A 19,589-nucleotide genomic window follows, 5' to 3' on the forward strand; every position below is an offset into this window, starting at 1 on the left:
TTAAAAGCCTGAACTAGGCAAACAATTGGGACAAGCTGCAGGGTCCCTTCTGCTCTATCATATTCTTCAATGATGTTTAGTTTCATAAAACAAAACTATAACCTGCTGTAATTGATAAAGTACAATGTTTTCTCAGGTTAATGTAGTTTGTAATATGGTTGGAATACTGAAAAGCTTTCATCTCAAACTTAGTCTCAAATATTAAAACCATTGTATGTATTAATTGGGAAAAGTCCTTCATGGAGTAGGAAAACCTCCAGCAAGCTGATTTTAATAATAATAAAAGGAAGGTAAATTGTAGACATTAACTTAGCCTATGAGTTGGATGTAGCAAGCAACCATATTGGCTTTGGGTGGAGTTTGTGGCAAAAGCAAAATTCTAAACAAGTACCCCTTGGGTTTTAATCACAATTCTGGAAAGAGGCTAAAAGAACAATATAAAAAGGCAATTGTGTGCAGCATAGGGGTCCTGCTAAAAGTGAAAGACTTAACTCAATAGTGTCTGGTCACCCTAAAGACTGCCATCCCTATCCAGGTGTAGATTGCAAATACTAAAAGCAAAACAAATAATGAGCTATTGTAAATCACCCTCAAATTATGAAAAAAACATCTGGGATACCTGCTAGTAGTAACAGGTAACCATCTGTCATGTCCCTGCCCACCCCATTAACATTCCTTTTAGGACTGTTGATGCAAATGCCTTTGTGAAGATCCAGGACCCTCTCACTGAAACCTGAGAAAAGGCAGCATGGCTCCACTGAAAAGGCAAACATCATCAGTACCAAACCTTGTGGTGCCTAGCCCAGCACTTGCAGCTGCCTGTTACTCGCCAACAGCTCATAGACATCCCCTGTAATTTCCTTCATGCTTATGTCAATGACTGACATCAGATCTCTCCTGCTCTTGAGACGAATGAGCCCTCAGATGCAATATTCAAACCCACTGAAGCTGTATTCATTACTTTACAAAAACAAAAAGGGGGAAATGTGGAAATATGGCTGGAGATTAACATACTTCACTGAGACCTGTGGCAATTGCTGCCGTGCAGCACATTAACTTTACAAATCCTGGAACTGTGAACTTGCAGCTTGTGTCTGCCTATGGACTTTGGACCTGTGAGCTCTCTCCTTATGCTATTGTGGCAGGAACCATTAACATTTCAAAGGAAAATGGATACTGGCCCCTTGGACTAACGGCACTCATAGTCATAACCTGCAAAAGAATTTATGGAAAATATTTCTTGGAATTGCCCCTCCATATGAATGGCTGGGAAATATAAATAAGACAGGACAGTATTTGATGCTTAATCAGACATATTTTAAAGCCTGTGTTAGAGATCCATTTGTTTTCATAACTGGTAAGATAATTATTAAGAATGATTCATTGTTTTATGAAAATGGTGCCTTGTATACATATCAGGAAGTGTGTTGCAGAATGGAGAAACAATAGTGATGGCCAGAAGAAGAAAAGGCATTTGGATATCGGTGAGAATGATGCAGATTTGGCAGTCATCCTCTGAAAGTCAATTATTGCTACATAAGAATTCTTGAAATGGACTAAATGCTTTATTGGACTGCCTATTATAAAGCATTTTGGGACTGATTGGAATCATTACAGCTGCTGCTACTGCTATGGTAGCTTTACGTGAAAGAACAGATTCAACAATAAGTGCATGATTGGCATAAAAATGCTAGTGATTTGTGGCATAGCCAAGAGCACATTGATGAACAGTGAAATAATTGGGTTAATGAGTTAGAATCTGCTGTTTTACATATTGGAGATCAATTGTATAGTTTAAACTTAAGGGGATTGAGGTGTGATTGGAATGAAAGTAATTTCTGTATGACTCTGCATATAATTTATCAGATATAGTATGGAAAATATTAGGAATCATTTGCTAGGCCATAAAAGTTATATCTCTCTGGAAATAATGGAATTACAAAGAAAAATATTAGAAATGTCTCAAAATCAAATTCATGTAGCCAATGATAAGGATATTTTATCAGATATGATTTCACATATTACAAAATTTAACCCAGTTAATTGGTGGAAATCACAGAATTTCCTGTCAGCTTTAGGAATAGGGCTAATTATATTTGTTCTGTTGCTCATGATTCTCGCCTGTGCCAGACAGTTCTTTTGAAGAAAATTGCAAAGTAAAATAGCAATGGGACATGCAAATAATCTGGTGCTAGCCAAAGCACTTCAATAATTTCCCCAAGTCGAAGAGCTTGACTGGTAGTCAATGATGGGTAAGACTCTCAGAGGAGGGGAACCTAAGACAGGCACAGTCACCTCGACTACAACAAAAAGGGGGATATGTTGGAAACTGAGGCACAGTGGCCTCTCAAGGAGAAACGTGCTGTCTCCATGCTAGCACTGTCTCCATGGCTATGCTTGCAACCTCAGGAATGCAGTTATTAAGAGTTCCCAGCAAATGAGATGAAGCTGTTAAAGACTGAAATAAAAGATGAGCACATACCATTTGTAGTGAATAGAACACTTAGACTTTGTACCTTGAGATAAGTTTTTTTTTAATTCCTTAGACTATGGGTAATGCTAATAGCTAATATGTGTTGCTGCTTGGTGACACGTATGCTATGGTTTTATGCTTATGGGCATGTAGGGTATGTATGCCTGCTTCTTGGCACATATGCTGGGGTATATAAAGAGCCCCTTGTAAACAATAAAGTTGTTTGAGGAGTTATTACTCACAGACCCCCTGATCCCAGCTCTCTCATGCTCATTCTTTCTTTTTGTTTCCTTCTCCCTTTTTCTCTTTCTTTCATTCCCGATATCCTTTAGGTCTAAATCTCCAACAGAAACTTTTAAAGTAACCATTTTTTATTTAATTTTATATATGTCATGTTTTTTATTTTTATTTATTTATTTAAATATGGAATGCTTCACAAATTTGCGTGTCATCCTTGTTCAGGGGCCATGCTAATCTCTGTATCATTCCAATTTTAGTATATGTGCTGCCAAATGAGTGCTATTTTTTATTTTTAAAATATTTTTAGTTATTCATACAAATAATCTTCCTCTCTACACTCTCCTCCAACCTTTCTATCCTGTTTTACCTTTCAGCCTGCAAAACACCCTTAATATTTCTTGAAGAGAAGGCTTCTTGTTGCCAAACTTCCTTAATTTATGTTTATGTGTGAATATTTTGAACTACCCCTCATTTTTGAGTGCCAACTTAGATGGATACATCATTCCTGGCTAGCAGTTTTGCTTTTTTGTTATTTTCTTTAACACCTTAACTATGTCATACAACTGTCCTCTTGCCTCTATGTTTCAGATGAGAACTCAGTACTCGATGTTATTGAACTTCACTTTTATGTGATGGATCTCTTTTATTTTTGCTGCCTTCAATATTCTCTGTTTATTTTCTCCATTTACAATTTGATAAGTATATGTCTCAGAATATGTCTGTTAGGATTTTTACTTTTTGGAGTGTACTGCACTTCCTGTATATTTAAATACATATCCCTCAAAAGAGTTCAGGAATTTTCAATCATTATTTCCTCAAATACTCCTTCTTCCTCCTTTCTCTTCTCTTGTCCCTCTGGGATGCCTATAATACATATGTTTGTGCATTTCATGATGTCATTCAATTCCTTGAATCATTGCTAAATTTTAAAAAAATCTATCTTTTCTATTTGTGCAATTTCAGGCATACTATCTTTGATGTCACTAAATCTTTTCTCTGCCTGTTCAAATTTGCTATGTGCTTTCAGCATAATTTTAATTTCTTGCATTTTGTCATTCATTACTATCAGATCTGTTATCTTTGCATGTATGTTTATGATTTTTTTCTGTATATCCCCCCAGTTTCTATTTAATACTATTTATCTCTTCTTCCTTCAGTTCATTAAGTTGATTCATGATATTTATTTGGACATTCTTGATTAGTTGTTCCACATTCTGCATCTCCTCCTGTATTTTAGTTTGTTCATTGTACTGGGCCATGTCTTCACCTTTTTCACTATAACATACAATATAATTGCTGGCATCTAAGCATCTGTTAATCTTGATGTGCTTTTTCAGATGATGAGCTTCTATTTCTATTCTTGAGTTTTATTTTTCTTTGTTTTTTCTTTCAAGTCCTCTTTGACACTTGGTTCCACTTATTTTATCTTCTTGTAGTTACCCATGCCCCCCCCCAATTTATTAGGACCATAGGAAAGCAAAGAAAGGAGAAGAGAAAAATAATAAAAAGAGACTAAGATGGAAAGGAACCTTAAAGTAACAAGGAAGAAGAGAAAAATAAATAAGTAGTAAGCGTGAGAATCATAAAAAGTCAATTGGATTATGGATAAAAATGTGGAATAAATAAATATAAAGAAACAGGTGATGTGGGGGCATTTTTGGGACTTGGTGTTATCCTAAATGATATTGCAGGGACAGATTCTGAACATTATATATCCTGCCTTAAACCACTGAATGGACTGGGGGAGAGTGTAAACTACAATGTAAACTATAATCCATGCAGTTCAGCAGTGCTCCAAAATGTATTTACCAAAAGCAATGAATGTGCCACAGTAATGAAAAAGGTTGTTTAGGTGGGAGGAGTGGGGTGGGGTGTGAGTTATATGGGAACTCTTATATTTTTTAATGTGACATTTTTATAATCTCTATATCTTTAAAAACGACAATTAAAAAATAAATTTTAAAAAAGAACAAAAGGAAATGGAAAACAGATTAAAATTTAAAAAAACAGAAAGATAAGAAAAGTAGAAGGAAGATCAGAACCAAATCAGAAAAAGTAGAAAGTATGAAAAGCAATGGAAAAGAGAAAAAGTGAAGGAAAGAAAAGAAATAGAGTAAAAGAAAAGAGGGAAAAAAGAAGGAAAAGGAGGGAACAGCAAGCCCACCCCCAAAAAACAGGCTTCCTTTTCAGACCACTAACAACCATATCAGGCTGCCAGTACTCACCAATCTTCTTGCAGCCTGCCTCCCCAAATAAAATACCTGGATGTAAGGAAAATAATAAGTAGTAAAAGATAAATAAAAACATAGCAAATCAAGTACCCTAAAAAAAATCTTAGTGTATATTTCCTTTGCTTGTCTTTTGACTCCTGCTCCCTGTAGCTCCTTGTGTATTTCTCCCACCCCACTTTTCACTCAAACAAGTTAGTTTTTGTTTGTTTGTTTGTTTCTTTGTTTTTCTTTTGGAGAGGTACTGGATTTGAAACTGGGACCTTATATATGGAAAGCAGGATTTTAACCATTGCCCTATGCTCACCCTACCTGTTAGATTAGGCTTCTGAAGTCTTCTTCAGGTCTTCCATCTGCCTCTGCCTGCCCTATTTACCCTCAGATCAGTTAGATTTCTGATGTTTTGGTTTTCATGCCTTCCACTCTCTCAGACTCTTAGGTGTCTGTCAGCCCACCTCCTCACCGACCCGGTTCCTCTCTCTTCCACAGTGTCTGGACGTGATAGCTTTCCTGATAAATTTTCCCTTCCCCTCTCCTTGTAGATGTTTCACTTCTGGCTGGCATTGTTTTATTATTTTGCATTTTTTTCTCCTCTGCCCACCCTATATCTCCTTCCCCTACACCTCCCTTCCCCTGAGTTGGCTGGGTGCTTGTCCTCCACATCTGTTGCTCCACAGTGACCCCATGTAAAAAACCTACTGGATGCCAGGTTGTTTCTCTGGTCACCCAAGGGGCAGGGTACTTAAATTACTCTACAGCTGGATGAATGCTGATCTTCCAGTCAGGTCACTTCCTTGCTTTCCCTTGCCTTCTGAGCTGGCTTGAGTGCCTTATCTCCTATGGGGTCCATTTCCCCTATTGCCAACTGGGTTCCCCTCTATAGCTGCCATCTCTAATTGCTCCTATGGTTCCACAGTTTCTCTTCTAACTCTACCTAATTTTTTGCATTTTCTGGAGGAGGATTGCAAGCTATCATTCCCTACTACACCATTTGAAACTCCTCTCTTAATTGAAATTGAAATTGAATCACACATTTTCCATCACTTCTCCTTGTTTTATATTTTTTTCTCCTTGGCATATAGCACAATCTAAATTATTTTATAATTCAATTATATATTTTTTCTACCCTTCCAAGTAGAATGTATTAATACATTTCTACTATAGAGATTTTCTTCATGGATGAATCTTGAGGACCTTATATTGAGTGAAGCAAGCCAGGCATTGAAGGACAAATATTACATGACCTCAGTGACATGAAATAAGCAAACTGAGCAGACCCACATAGCTAGAGTCTGGAAGATAGATTTTCAGGAAATAGAAAGTGAGGTTAAGGTTTTGAGCCAATGCCCATATAGACAAAATCTATGATAATATGGAAGTATGTAGTTGTGCAGTGAAGTTTAAAGGGATATGGCAGGGATGTAGTGATATTATTGGATTAGGAGGAGTGGGTTTGAAAGGGTGGGGAATGGGGTTTGACAGTCATTGTACTGGGAGAGAATTTGGGAGGGAGCAGATGAACACTGGGTATTGGCAGGTAGGTATGTGGTTCAAACTACAATGTTGGGAAAGCTCTTTTGGCAATATGACAAGGGAGGGTTACTGGTTTAGGGTGTTTGATGGGGCACTCAGGGCAGGGTTCATCTAAAGCAGGCTTCTAGGAAGTGTGTGAATGATGATTTTGTCATAGTGTGTTGCATCAGTGGGCAGAGGCCCACATAAAGAATGGAAAGGAGTTGGAGTTCTATCTTGGGGAGGTCCATTATTTTCTCAAATAGAGGGGCAGGGGTGTCCCAAGAGCATGACTGGTGAGTGGTGCCTAATAGGGGAGATGAGACCAGTGTGTCAAGCCCTCAGTGTTGCTGCAAATAAATATGAATATTCCCCTTCAAGGAGTGATGCCTGATGGGGAGGGTAAGGGAGGAATAGAATAGATGGAACAGGGATATTTAGGGGTGGTGAAAATAGCTCTACATGATCTTCCAGTGATGGATACAGGTCATGTCAAAGTTCATCAAAAATTTGTAAGAGTATGGTCCAAAATGTAAATAATGTAAACCATTGACCATGGTTAGTAACTATCTTTCAATATTTGCATATCGGATGTAAAAAATTGTATCTTCTATATTTTTAAAAAGTTAATATAAGAAGGGGGAGAAGGAGGAGGATGTTGGGTAAATGGGAGTTCCCTATATTCCGTATGTGATTTACTGTGATGTAAAACTTCTTTGAAGACAAAATGAAAAAAAAAGTAAGACACTGTGGGAATAAATGGAATAAACTGTCACCATATATACAGGACAACATATCTTACATTTGACAAAATGTCAAAAAAAATTTTACTATTTTTCATTATTTTTAATATCCTAATTACTTCATATTATTTTATTTTTAACTTATAATTTTCCATATTCTAATTTTTATGTTTAAAGCTATCATTGTTATTTCATTTCCTTATTAAGGGTATTTGGCTATTTTACTGGTTTCATTTTTGAAGAAATTTGGATCACAGAAGGGATCCAACTGTGGCTTTGAAGTCTCATTGGTGTGGGACATCAGTGATGGGGAATAAATGAGAGGAAGTTCACCTAGCATACATATAAGGCCTATAAATGTGTTCAAATGTTCATGGGACATTGTCACAGTGGGTGGAGATTCACACAATAACCAAAAGAATATCAAATTTCCATCCTGGGGAGCTCTGCCACATTCTATAATGGAATAGCAAAAATCTCCCAAGTACATGGGCAATGACTAGTGAAGGAGGATGTTTCACCAAAAGCCCTTGACATTGATGATTATTCTCATGAACCTTTGTTCTTTAAGTTGAAACTCAGCCTAGTGTTGTAGGGTGCCTAAGATTTACCTACTGGCAGCCTCCTCGTTGCTCAAATGTGACCTCTCTCTATGCCAACTCAGCATATAAATGCAATATAAATGGAACATGACTCCTGGAGATGATCCTCCCTGACACTGATGGATTGCAAGTACCAACAAACAATGCAAATGGGAAAAAACATCTTGACCAAAATGGGGAAAAGGTAAAGAAAAATGTGTTTATATGACTAAGAGACTTCAAAGAGAGTTGAGGGGTCAGTCCAAAGATAAAGTATATGCACTTCTCAGCAGGATCTTATTGATAGCCAAAGCAGGTACTGCCCCCTAATAGCAAGGCTCCTGAGGGCTCTGGAGACATCTAGACTCTATAGTCAGTGAAGATAACTCAGGAGTTTGGTCCTTTGTCAGAAGACCCTACTTTGAAATTTATGCTCCCCCAGGTGACAGAGTTGGACTCAGTTTTAATTTCCCTACACAGGGCTCTTTTGTCCTTTCATTTGAAATTATAATTAGTACTAAAGTTTGTAGGTATACATCTAAGAGACTTATATTCTTGTGCTGTCCATATGCCATCTGCACCCTGAATCTCAATGGCACTGCAACACCTACTATCTAGTTCATTGGGCTTACCCAGGAACTAACAAGGAGGAAATAGGGGATAAGCAACATACCAAGGAACTGAGAGTGTCTACAACTTACACATGACTGCTCTGTCACCATTTCTGAGAACCAGATTCTAAATTCCTCTGGATTATAAATGAGACATTATTGATATCCCCCCCTAAAATTGGTTCAAAAAACCTTAATCCATTAGGTTGACCAAGATGGCAAGGTAAGACATTATAGCATGTTATTCTTCCACAGAATCTTTGAACTACTAATAAAAATTTGCAGAGCCATCTTCCTCAAAACCCCAAGAAACAGTAAAAGGGTTGGAAAATATGACAGGGAAAGCATCTTAGCCCTTGCTGTTGTCCCTCTTCCAGTCCTTGCCTTAATAGGGAGACAGCCCACACTCCCAGTGTGAGACACCAGTTGTATTCCAGAGAGAAGATAGTAAAGCCTATGCCCCTATGTGCATATTGGGGTGCCTGTATGTCTCTATCAATATTTTGAGTAGCATCCTGAAAGGCTGAATCAGGAAACTCCTTTTGATCTCACCCTTTCAGGACTTGCCATACAGGCGGAAGCAACTTGCTGAGAGCTAAAGCAAAGTATAAATCAAATAAGTCAAAATGACCTGGAGAAAAGGATCACCTACTTTTCTTCATATAATAGAGTATCCAGGAGGGGAGTATTTCGAAGAATGGAGAGGGGGCATTTAATTAATTCCTGTACAAGGAGGAATACCTAGGGTTATGCACAAGTACAAGCCCAGGACAAGATATAGACTCAATAAGGACAGAGAAGATGCTGCCTTTCATATTTGTCTCAGGTTTATCTTCCTGACCTTTCATAATTGAAAAAATGCCAGTTTTAAGTGGCAAAAATAAAAAAAATTCCAAACATAAGTCCAATTAATTTTGTAATGATTGAGTGATGAATGGTTCATTCCCAGTATAGCCCACACTATTCTGGTTTTCAAAGCTTTCAAAATTTTAAGAAGACCACTAGTCAATAAAGAGCCAATTTGCAAAAACTGTGAATGGTATTTATTGCATTGGTGTGATGTTGTTAAATCCTGGCCTTCAAGGATATCTTTGTCATATCAATAGAGGAATACAAACTTATGGAATATGCAGCTCATGGTATAAATCACAGAGTTAATACTTTGAATTATTAAAATGTGCAGAATGCAACAAAAATATAAGAAAAATGAAGAAATAGGAAATGGGGGTAGAGTCAAAGAAAATCAAAGTTAAAAATCCAGAAATCATCAATGGAGAAGACACATGTTAGATATACCAGACACAGACCTTGAAAAATGGTCTTTGCATACGCTAGGAGATAAAAGAAAAAACAGAATGAAGTAAAGGATATTAGGAAAACAATGTACAGAAAATCTGAGATTCTTAGAAAAGATAAACTTCATTTTTGTCCTTTTTTTTAATGTTACATTAAAAAAATATGAGATCTCCATACACCCTCCACCCCCCTCACCCCACTCTTCCCATATCAACAACCTCTTTCATCATTATGGGACATTCATTGTATTTGGTGAATACATTTTTGAGCACTGCTGCACCATATGGATAATGGTTTACATTATAGTTTACACTTCCCCCAGTCCACCCAGTGGGCCATGGCAGGACATATAACATCCAGCAACTGTCCCTGCATTACAACCCAGGATGACTCCAAGTCCTAAAAATGCCCACACATCATATCTCCTCTTCCCTCTCCCTACCCTCAGCAGCTACTGTGGCCACTTTCTTTACATCAATGCTACATTTTTTTCCATTACAAATCACAATAGTTACAGAATAGAATATCAGTAAGTCCACTCTAATCCATACTCTGTTCCTCCATTCTGTGGACCCTGGGATGGTTATGTCCAGTTCCCGTGAACATCAAGAGGGGGTTTAGATTCCACATGGATGATGGATGCAAATCTCCTGCTTGCATTTGTAGGCACTCTTGGCTCCCTGGTGTGGTGGTTGACCTTCTTCACCTCACTGTTAGTTGGCTGGGGTAAGTCCAATAAACCAGAGTGTTGGAGTTACAAGTCTGTTGAGGCTCAGGGCCTTGCAATCACATGATGGTCCAGAGATTCAGGTCCCTTCAGTATACACCAAACCCCAGTGCCAGCCACAGATATGGTAAAAGTAACAGGAGAGGCTTGTGAACAAACAAATAGAAAAACAGGACTTCCTCAAAATTAAAGCCTTCTGCACCTCAAAGGAGTTTGTCAAGAAAGTGAAAAAAGAGCCTACACAATGGGAGAAAATATTGATAGCAGTATTTCTGATAGGGGACTTATATCCTGCAGTTAAAAAGAACTCCTATATCTTGGAAATAAAAAGACAAACAACCCATTTAAAAAATGGGAAAAAGACTTGAACAGACACTTCTCCAAAGAAGAAATACAAATGGCTAAAAAGCACATGAAAAATTTGCTCAAAATCATCAGCTATTAGGGAAATGCAAATCAAAACAACAATAAGATACCATCTTCCTCCCATAAAACTGGCAGCTATGAAAAAAAACAGAAGACTATAAGTTCTGGAGAGGATGTGGAGTACTGGGAACACTCATCCACTGCTGGTGGGAATGCAGAAGGATCCAGCCATTCTGGAGGGCAGTTCAGCAGTTTCTCAAAAAACTAGATATAGATATGCCATATGACCAAGCAATTCCACTGCTGAAAATAAGGACACAAATCGATATATGCACACCAATGTTCATAGCAGCACTATTCACTATTGCCAAAAGTTGGAATCAACCCAAATGCCCATCAACAGATGAATGGGTAAATAAAATGTGGTATATACATACAATGGAATACTACTCAGCTATAAGAACAAATACAGTACAAACACATGTGATAACATGGATGAATCTTGAGAACCTTATGTTGAGTGAAGATAAACTTTAAATAAGAATCAAACAGAAATACTTAAGAAGTCTACAGGAGCTAAAATTAAAAATTCCCTAGATTATAGAAATAGCAGATAAAAGCTGGCAGAATGGAAAATCAATGATCTTAAAGACAAGAGAATTGAAATGATTCATGGTGTGGAAAAAAAGTATAAAAATTTTTCAAAAAGCATGAAAAGAAACTAATAGATGTATAGAACATAATTAAGCATTTCAATATATGTATTATGGTAGTCCCAGAAGAGAATAAAGAGAAGAGAGAAGAGGACAAAAGGAATATTCAAATAAATAATGGCAGAAATCTTCCCAAATGGAAAGAAATTCATGAATATGTACAATCAAGAATTCTATAGTGCCCTGAAATTATGTATCACAGAATAAACATGTTCTTAAACTTAATAAATTCCCATGGAAGTGAACCCATTGCAGATAGGAACTTTTGATGAGGTTACTTCAAGTAAAGTGGAGCCCAATTGATTCAGTATTTTAAAGCAGTTTTTTTTTAACAGACTTAAAGCAGTTTTATTAAGATACATTCACATACCGCAAAATCCACCCAAAATATACAATCAATGACTCTTAGTACAATCACAGGGCTTTTATTTTTTAAATCCAGATTACTGGAGTCTTTAAGTGTGAAAGTCACACAGAGAGAAATCATGAAAGCAGCCAGAAGCTGGAAGTCAATGGAACACAGAAAATAAATAAGATGCCACTATGCCCAATCTATGTGCCAGAAAAAGACAAGGACAGAGGATGACTAAAAGCCAGTATCAGAATGCCAATCTCCTGGAGGAAATCATCTTGCTGATACCTAAATTTTGGACATTTCATAACCACAAAATCATTTTCCAATAAAATCCCATTATTTTTCAAACCAAAACATTTTATGTTGAGTATTTCAGCAGCTAAGAATCTAAAAGAAAGACTAATGAACCCCAAACAGGATAAAATAAAAAAGAAACACACCCAGATATATAGTAGACAAATTGAGAATGCCAACAAAAAAGCCTCACCCTATGTACAAAGTAGTTTCAATAAGTATTGATTTCTCATTCAAAACCATGGAGGCAAGAAGAAAGTGGGACAAATGTATAAAGTACAAAATTAAAACAATTGCTTCTTGTGGTTTGAAACAATGTACCTCCCCCCCAAAAAAAACATATTCATAAACTTAATACTTTCTATGTGTAAACCTATTTTAAAATGGACCTATTGATGAGGTTACTTAAGTTACTTATGGGGTCATGGCTCACCTCAAACAGGATGGGTCTTAAAGTTATTACTGGAGTCCTTTAAAATAGGAATGAAATTAAGATAGAGAAACCTATTGGAAACAAAATGTAAAGGTAAACAGAACCCTGAAGAAAATGGAGAAAACAAGAGAGGCCACCATTTGCATTTCTGTATGACAGAGTAGTCCAAGACCAAATGTTACAGTCAGCCAACCCCAGAATACAAGTCTTTAGGAAGAAAGCTTTGCCTTAATGACATCTTGATTTTTCCTAGCCTCTAAACTATGAACTAATAAATTCCTATATTTTATCACAAATGGAAAATTCACAAAAATTTAGAATTTAAATACAGTGCTCAAACAACTAATGGGACTAACAAAAAAATCACAAAACATATAAAGAAAATCTTCAGGTGAATGAATCTAAAAGCACTACATACCAAAATTTATAGTATGGAATTTATAACTCTGAATATTTCGTTAAAAAAAGAATAAAGATCTCAAGTAAGAGAACTTGTCTCACCAATACAGGATCTAGAAAAAGGAGAGCAAACTAAATTTAGAGCAGAGGGGAAGAAATAGTTAAGTTCAGCATGGAAATCAATAGGGAATAAAAGTAAAACAATATATAGAATCAGAAAACCAAAAGCTGTTCTTTCAAAAGCTAGACATGCAAACAATAAAATAGACAAAGAAGAAAGAAATGATGCAAATAATTAAATCAGAAATGAAAGTAGGAATATTACCACTGATGGCACAGAAATAAAAGGGATTATATAAGAACATTATGAACAACTCAATGATAATTTCCTAGAAACATCCAATAATCTATTCTGGCTCAAGATGAAATAAAATATCTCAACTAACAAAAAAGAAGTAAAGATATTGAATTGGTAATAATAAACCTTCCACAAGGGAAAATCCTGGGAGCAGATGGATGTGGAGTTATTTTCTATAAGGTGCATTGTGGGAACACAAGCCCCGACACAACAAAAACTTTCAGCAAATGACTCTTTTATTACTTACATAGCATCAAAGGTACCTAAGAGCAGAACAGGAGATCTCATCATGGCCCATCCCATAGGAAGGTCAACTGTTCAGATTAATATTGGTTGATGGCAGCTCTATACATACCACTATATGCCAAAGAGAAGAAGTGCCATTACTGCACAAGAGTGGATAATTATGTATCATTGATATCGAGACAATGGTCACTGGAAGTAATGAAGCCAGGGAGAGGGAAAAAGAGGTGTAATATGGGGGTGTTTTCAGGACTTGGAATTGTCCTGAATGACATTGCAATGACAGATACAGGCCATTATATATCCTGCTATAACCTACAGAATTGAGAGGGAGAGAGTGTAAACTACAATGTAAACCATAATCCATGCTTAGTGACAATGCTCCAAAATGTGTTCATCAATTGCAATGAATGTACCACACTAATGAAAGAAGTTGTTAATATGGGGAAAAATGGAAGGGAAGGTGTGAGGAGTGGGGCATTTGGGAATCCCTTATATATTTTTTAATGTAATGTTTTATGCAATCTAAGTATCTTTTAAAAATAAATAAGTTTATTTTTGAAAAAAAGAGTGGGTATTTATACAAACCAAGGGAAGGTAGATGCCATTGAGAATTTGTGCCCTGATAAATGGCTGCAGTTGCTCGTTCTTGGCTTGTGGTCTTCTATATTGTCAGGCTTTCCTACACTTGGCATAATACCTTGACATGGTGGGAGAAGGCCATTTAGTACATTTACCTTAAACAGCTTTGTGTGGCCACTTTGGGAAGAGCTCCTAATGCTCTTTTTAGGACTCTGGCTAGTAGCTGATATCTCTTTTGGAAAATGGGAATTTAATCCCCAGTAATGAGAGAGGTATTCCATCTTTTGGGCCTATAATTTTATGGTTTGAGAATTTTCATATCCAGTTTGGTGGTGGATCCAACAAGTTGCAGAAGGAGTTATAGGAAGTTCAGTTATTTCAATGATGTCACTCAGGGTAGGTTCATAGTCCTCATCATCCAAACAGGTCGCATCCTCTGCCTTTCTCCCAGAAGAACTCCAGACTTGTCCGATGAGAAAAGCATATCAATGCATTCTTTTTCAGCTAGGTTATTTCAATGATGTACTTTGTGACACTGGTCCTTCTTATACACAACAACATGGGTAACACAAATGTGCTTTTCAACTCCACTAATTGTTTCTGAAGGTCCTGATCCTAAAACAGAGATTTTTAGAAAATAATTTGTTATAATTTATTTACTTTTTAAAATTAATTAATTAATTTTAATTAAGCTTTAGATAACAAAGATGTTACATAAGAAATATAGGGCTTTCCATATACACCACACCCTCGCCCTCTCACACTCTCTCCCATTAACATCTTTCATTACTGTGGTACATTTGTTACAATTGATAAGCACATATTGAAGCATTTCTACTAACCATGGACTATAGTTTACAATATAGTTTATACTCTGTCCCACTCAGTTTTGTATTTATGACAAAATATATAATGCTTTGTATCCATCATTGTAATGTCATGCAAGACAATCCCAATGTCTGGATAATGCCCCCACATTACATATGTCTTCTTCCTTCTTCTTCCCCTCAGAACCTCAAAACAGGAATTTTTTTCCCTCCAATTTCGTTCCTTCAGTGAACTTAATCAGACTTCTAAGCCATGGGTCATGGCCCATGATTCAGTAGACAGATACAAGGCGATGCTTGGATCTGAATGTTCCAGGGCTAAGAGGACTGTTCCAAAGGCAACATAATAGATTACTTCTGCTTGGCTGAAGCATCAGTGATCCAGCCCTGTGCATTTTGTTAGGCATATTTAATTCCAGATCCCTAGTACGCCATTAAAGGAAAGGAAGGGCCCGCCCTCATTTGGTGTTGTAACAGGATCATTATTGGGAGGCTTCCACCACCCACTCATTCAAGAGTGTCAAACCATGTTACATAGATTTGGAAGGTGATACTGAATGTACCACATCCATTTAATGATATTTTGTTTTGAGGCACTGTCTTATTAACAAGCTAAGGTAAACTTTTAGTTAACCAAGACTCAGGACATGAAGGGGATTTCTGGTCTCAGGAGGACCTGGGAGCTTTTGGTGATCCTTTTCATTACTATCAAGGCCTGGTAGAATGCAGAACTTGTCCCCTGGAAAGGGAAGTAATGCTGGGCTGTGTCTGGGAACATCTTGTTCCAAATACCCAGGAACCTGTGCATTCTTCTGGCTCCCTCCTTCTGCCAGCAGGACCTGTTGGTGGGGTCTGGGTGGGAGAAATTTATAGCTCAAATATATATTCAGGCTCTAAAGGTAAAATAGCCACTTTTCTCTCCTGCAGGGCCTTCCTTTCTTCCATTTCACAGTGAAAATTACCTACCATTTATCTCATCTGATGTAGGAATGCCAGGAGAATACCAAGATGAGGTCAATATGCATATTGCCCAATCAACAACTGGGCCTCCTTTTTGGAAAGTAATTTCTCCTGTACTGGTTTAGGGGCCTATTACTGGTCTACAGCCCACATGCTACTGTATTAGCCAGGGTCCTCTAGGGAAAGAGAACTAACAGGAGATATCTGTAAACAGTATGAGATTTTATCAAAATGTCTCACACAACCATGGGAATGCATACATACACAATCCATATTGCAGGAAAACCAGCAAGATGGTGGTGGAATAAGGAGCTCTTAGAGTCAGCTCCTGCTACAGGGCAGTCAGTTAACTCCCAGAGCTATCTGGAGCTAGCTGAAGTACCTGTATGGGGGCTCCAGGAGGCCAGAAGAGCATCCTGTAACATCCTTGAAGGAATACAAGGAGGAGACTGGACGTCTGCAGAGAATACTCATAAGTAGAGTGCCTCATGCCACAGAGACTGGTACCCATCCTCCACTGGAGGCATAAGCCTCCTCAGGAGCTATTCTTCAGCTGGAATTGAAAGCTCCACTTCCCAAAAACAGGGGAGGAAGAAATGGTTGGGCACCAACTTCAGCTACTGATTAGTAAGTTCAGTAAACTAAAGTATAATCCTGAGAACAGCTGAAGTTTGAGCCTGTCTTAGTCAGAAAGAGCCTGGTAGTTACCATCTTAACTCCACACCTGGTACCAGGGGAATGGGGTGGAATGAAAATCAGAGTGCTGGTGGGGACTGACTTCTTTCCATCCGGATCAGATTGCAGCTCTAGCATAGGCTCCAGTGCCACCTTCAGAAGGGTAGAAGTTGCAGAGACCTGTGCCAGCCTCTCAGGGAAATTACTGGCCAAGCCATAGAGCCTGGTGATTATCCTACTCTGGTGGCACAAGCCACCCCAGGAGTTATACTGTGGCTGAAATGGAAGCTCCATTTCCCAAAAACAGGGGAGGAGGAGACTGTTGACTGCTGATTTTGGATACTGATTAGTAGACTAAGCTGGCTAAGACATAACCCTGGGAACAGCTGGGACGTGAATTAGCCCAAGTCAGAAAGAGGCCAATGGCCAACATTTTGACTCCACTCCCAGCCTGAGGGGAGCCAGGCTGACCAAAAATCACAGTTATGCTAGGAACCAATTTCTTTCACCCAGATCCATCTGCAGCCCTAGCCTAGGAGGTTTCAGCCCTGCCTCTGGCAGGAAGGACACTGGAAGGCCCAGCACCAGCCTATACAGGTAAATGCAGGTACCTTTGGCTGGCACAGACTGAAAATTGGGGGCAACTGAAGTCATCATGGACCCATACTGCATAGATTGCTGCCCACACCTGCACCTTCATTACTGCCCCAGGCAGGGGTGAAAGGGATGTGAAGCTTCATCAATTTCTCTGGGCAACTAGATTCTAGCGCTGCACAACTTGGCTTATTTCACACAGTTGTGACTTTGTCCCTCCCCCTGGCAAAGGAGAAAGTTGGGAGAAGCTTCACTGGTCCCTGGTACAATGAGGGCAACTTAAGCCTCCACAGCTTATAGCACCAATTACAACCTTGGCTCATACTGCACAAGCAGCAATGGAGAAAGGGCAGGAAGCCCTAAAGTAAAGAGAAAAACTGCACCCAGAATAAATACTCTAGTTATACAGATGCCAAGACACCAACAAAAAATTACAATCCACACCAAGAAACAGGAAGATATGGCCCAGTTAAAGTAACAAGATACGCCTCCAGATGACATAAAGAAATTGAGACAACTAATCATAGATGCTCAAATAAATCTCCTTAATAAATTAAATGAGATGGCTGAAGAGATTAAGGATATTAAGAAGACACTGGGGAAGCAGACTTGGCCCAGTAGTTAGGCATCCATCTACCACATGGGAGGTCTGAGGTTCAAACCCTGGGCCTCCTTTACCCATGTGGAGCTGGCCCATGTGCAGTACTGATGCTTGCAAAGAGTGCCGTGCCACGCAGGGGTGTCCCTGCATAGGGGAGCCTCCCGCACAAGGAGTGCACCCCATAAAGACAGCTGCCCAGAGCAAAAGAAAGTGCAGCCTGCCCAGGAATGGTGCCACACACACGGAGAGCTAACACAGCAAGATGACACAACAAAAAGAAACACAGATTCCTGTGCCGCTGACAACAACAGAAGCGGACAAAGAAAAATATGCAGCAAATAGACACAGAGAACAGACAAGTGGGGTGGGGGGCAGGGAGGGGAGAGAAATAAATGAATAAATAAATCTTTAAAATAAAGAAGACACTGGATAAGAACACATAGAAAAATAGCAGATCTTATGGGAATGAAAGGTGCAATAAATGAAATTTTAAATATTGGAATAATAGTAGATTTGAGTATACAGAAGAAAGAATTGAAGAGCTTGAAGAAATGGCCTCTGAAAATGAACATAAAAAAGAACAGATGAAGAAAAGAATGGTAAAAATTGAACAAGGTCCAGGGAAGTAAATGACAGCAAAAGGAGTGCAAACGTATTTGTCATGGGTGTTCCATAAGAAGAGAAGGGAAAAGAGTCAGAAGGAATATTTGAAGAAATAATGGTGGAAATTTTCCTAACCCTACTGAAGGATATAGATATCCATGTCCAAGAAACACAATGTACTTCCATTTGAAAAAATCCGAATAGACGAACTCTGAGACACATACTAATCAGAATGTCAAATGCCAAAGACAAGGAGAAAATACTGAGAACAGCAAGAGAAAAGCAATGCATAATATGTAAGGGATACCCAATAAGATTAAGTACTGATTTTTCCCTTGAAGCCATGCAGGCCAGAAGACTATATTTAAGATACTACAAGAGAAAAACTTCCAGCCAAGAATCTTATATCCAGCAAGACAGTCTTTCAAAAATGAGGGCAAGATTAGAATAGTCACCTTATAAACAGAAACAGAATTTCTAAGGAAGAGACCAGATTTTCAGGAAATACTAAAGGGTGTGCTAGAGCCTGAAAAGAAAAGACAGAAGAGAGAGGCCTGGAAGAAAGTCTAGAAATGAAGAATATATCAATAAAAATTACTAAAATATTCAAAACAGGAGTTGAAAATAAAATATGACAGAAAACTCAAATAATCAGGAATAAACTTAACCAATGATGTTAAGCAATTGTATTAGAAAACTGCAATTTAATGTTCAAAGAAATCAAAAAAGGCCTAAATAAATGGAAGAGCATCCCATGCTCATGGATTGGAAGACTAAATATCAGGAAGATGTCAATTCTACTCAAATTGATATACAGATTCAATGTAATCGCAATAAAAAATCCACAAGCATTAAAAAAAAATGAAAACGTGATTATCAAATTTATTTGGAAGGGTAAGGGGTCCTGAATAGCCAGAAGCATCATAAAAAGGAAAAATAAACCCTGCTTTCTAGACTTTAAATCATCCTACCTAGCTATCATGGTAAAAAAAAACAAAACAAAACAAAACAGCAACAGCATGGTATTGGCATAAAGACAGACACATAGACCAATGGAACAAAATTGATTGTTCTGAAACAGACCCTCACATGTATGGTCAAGTGATTTTTGACTAACCTGTGAAACCAACACAGCCTGGGCAGAACAGTCCATTCAACAAATGATTCTTAAAGAA

At 38.0% G+C, this 19,589-nt stretch overlaps 1 non-coding gene across 1 annotated transcript; it reads right to left on the reverse strand.

Moving 5' to 3' along the window:
- Positions 1–2,890: 2,890 nt before the first annotated feature.
- LOC111764343 (U6 spliceosomal RNA) lies at positions 2,891–2,993 on the reverse strand. Its single transcript, XR_002796976.1, has one exon. It is a non-coding gene; the product is annotated as a U6 spliceosomal RNA (small nuclear RNA).
- Positions 2,994–19,589: the final 16,596 nt, after the last annotated feature.

Source organism: Dasypus novemcinctus, chromosome 16, assembly GCF_030445035.2.
Source record: "Dasypus novemcinctus isolate mDasNov1 chromosome 16, mDasNov1.1.hap2, whole genome shotgun sequence".
NCBI classification, from domain to species: domain Eukaryota; kingdom Metazoa; phylum Chordata; class Mammalia; order Cingulata; family Dasypodidae; genus Dasypus; species Dasypus novemcinctus.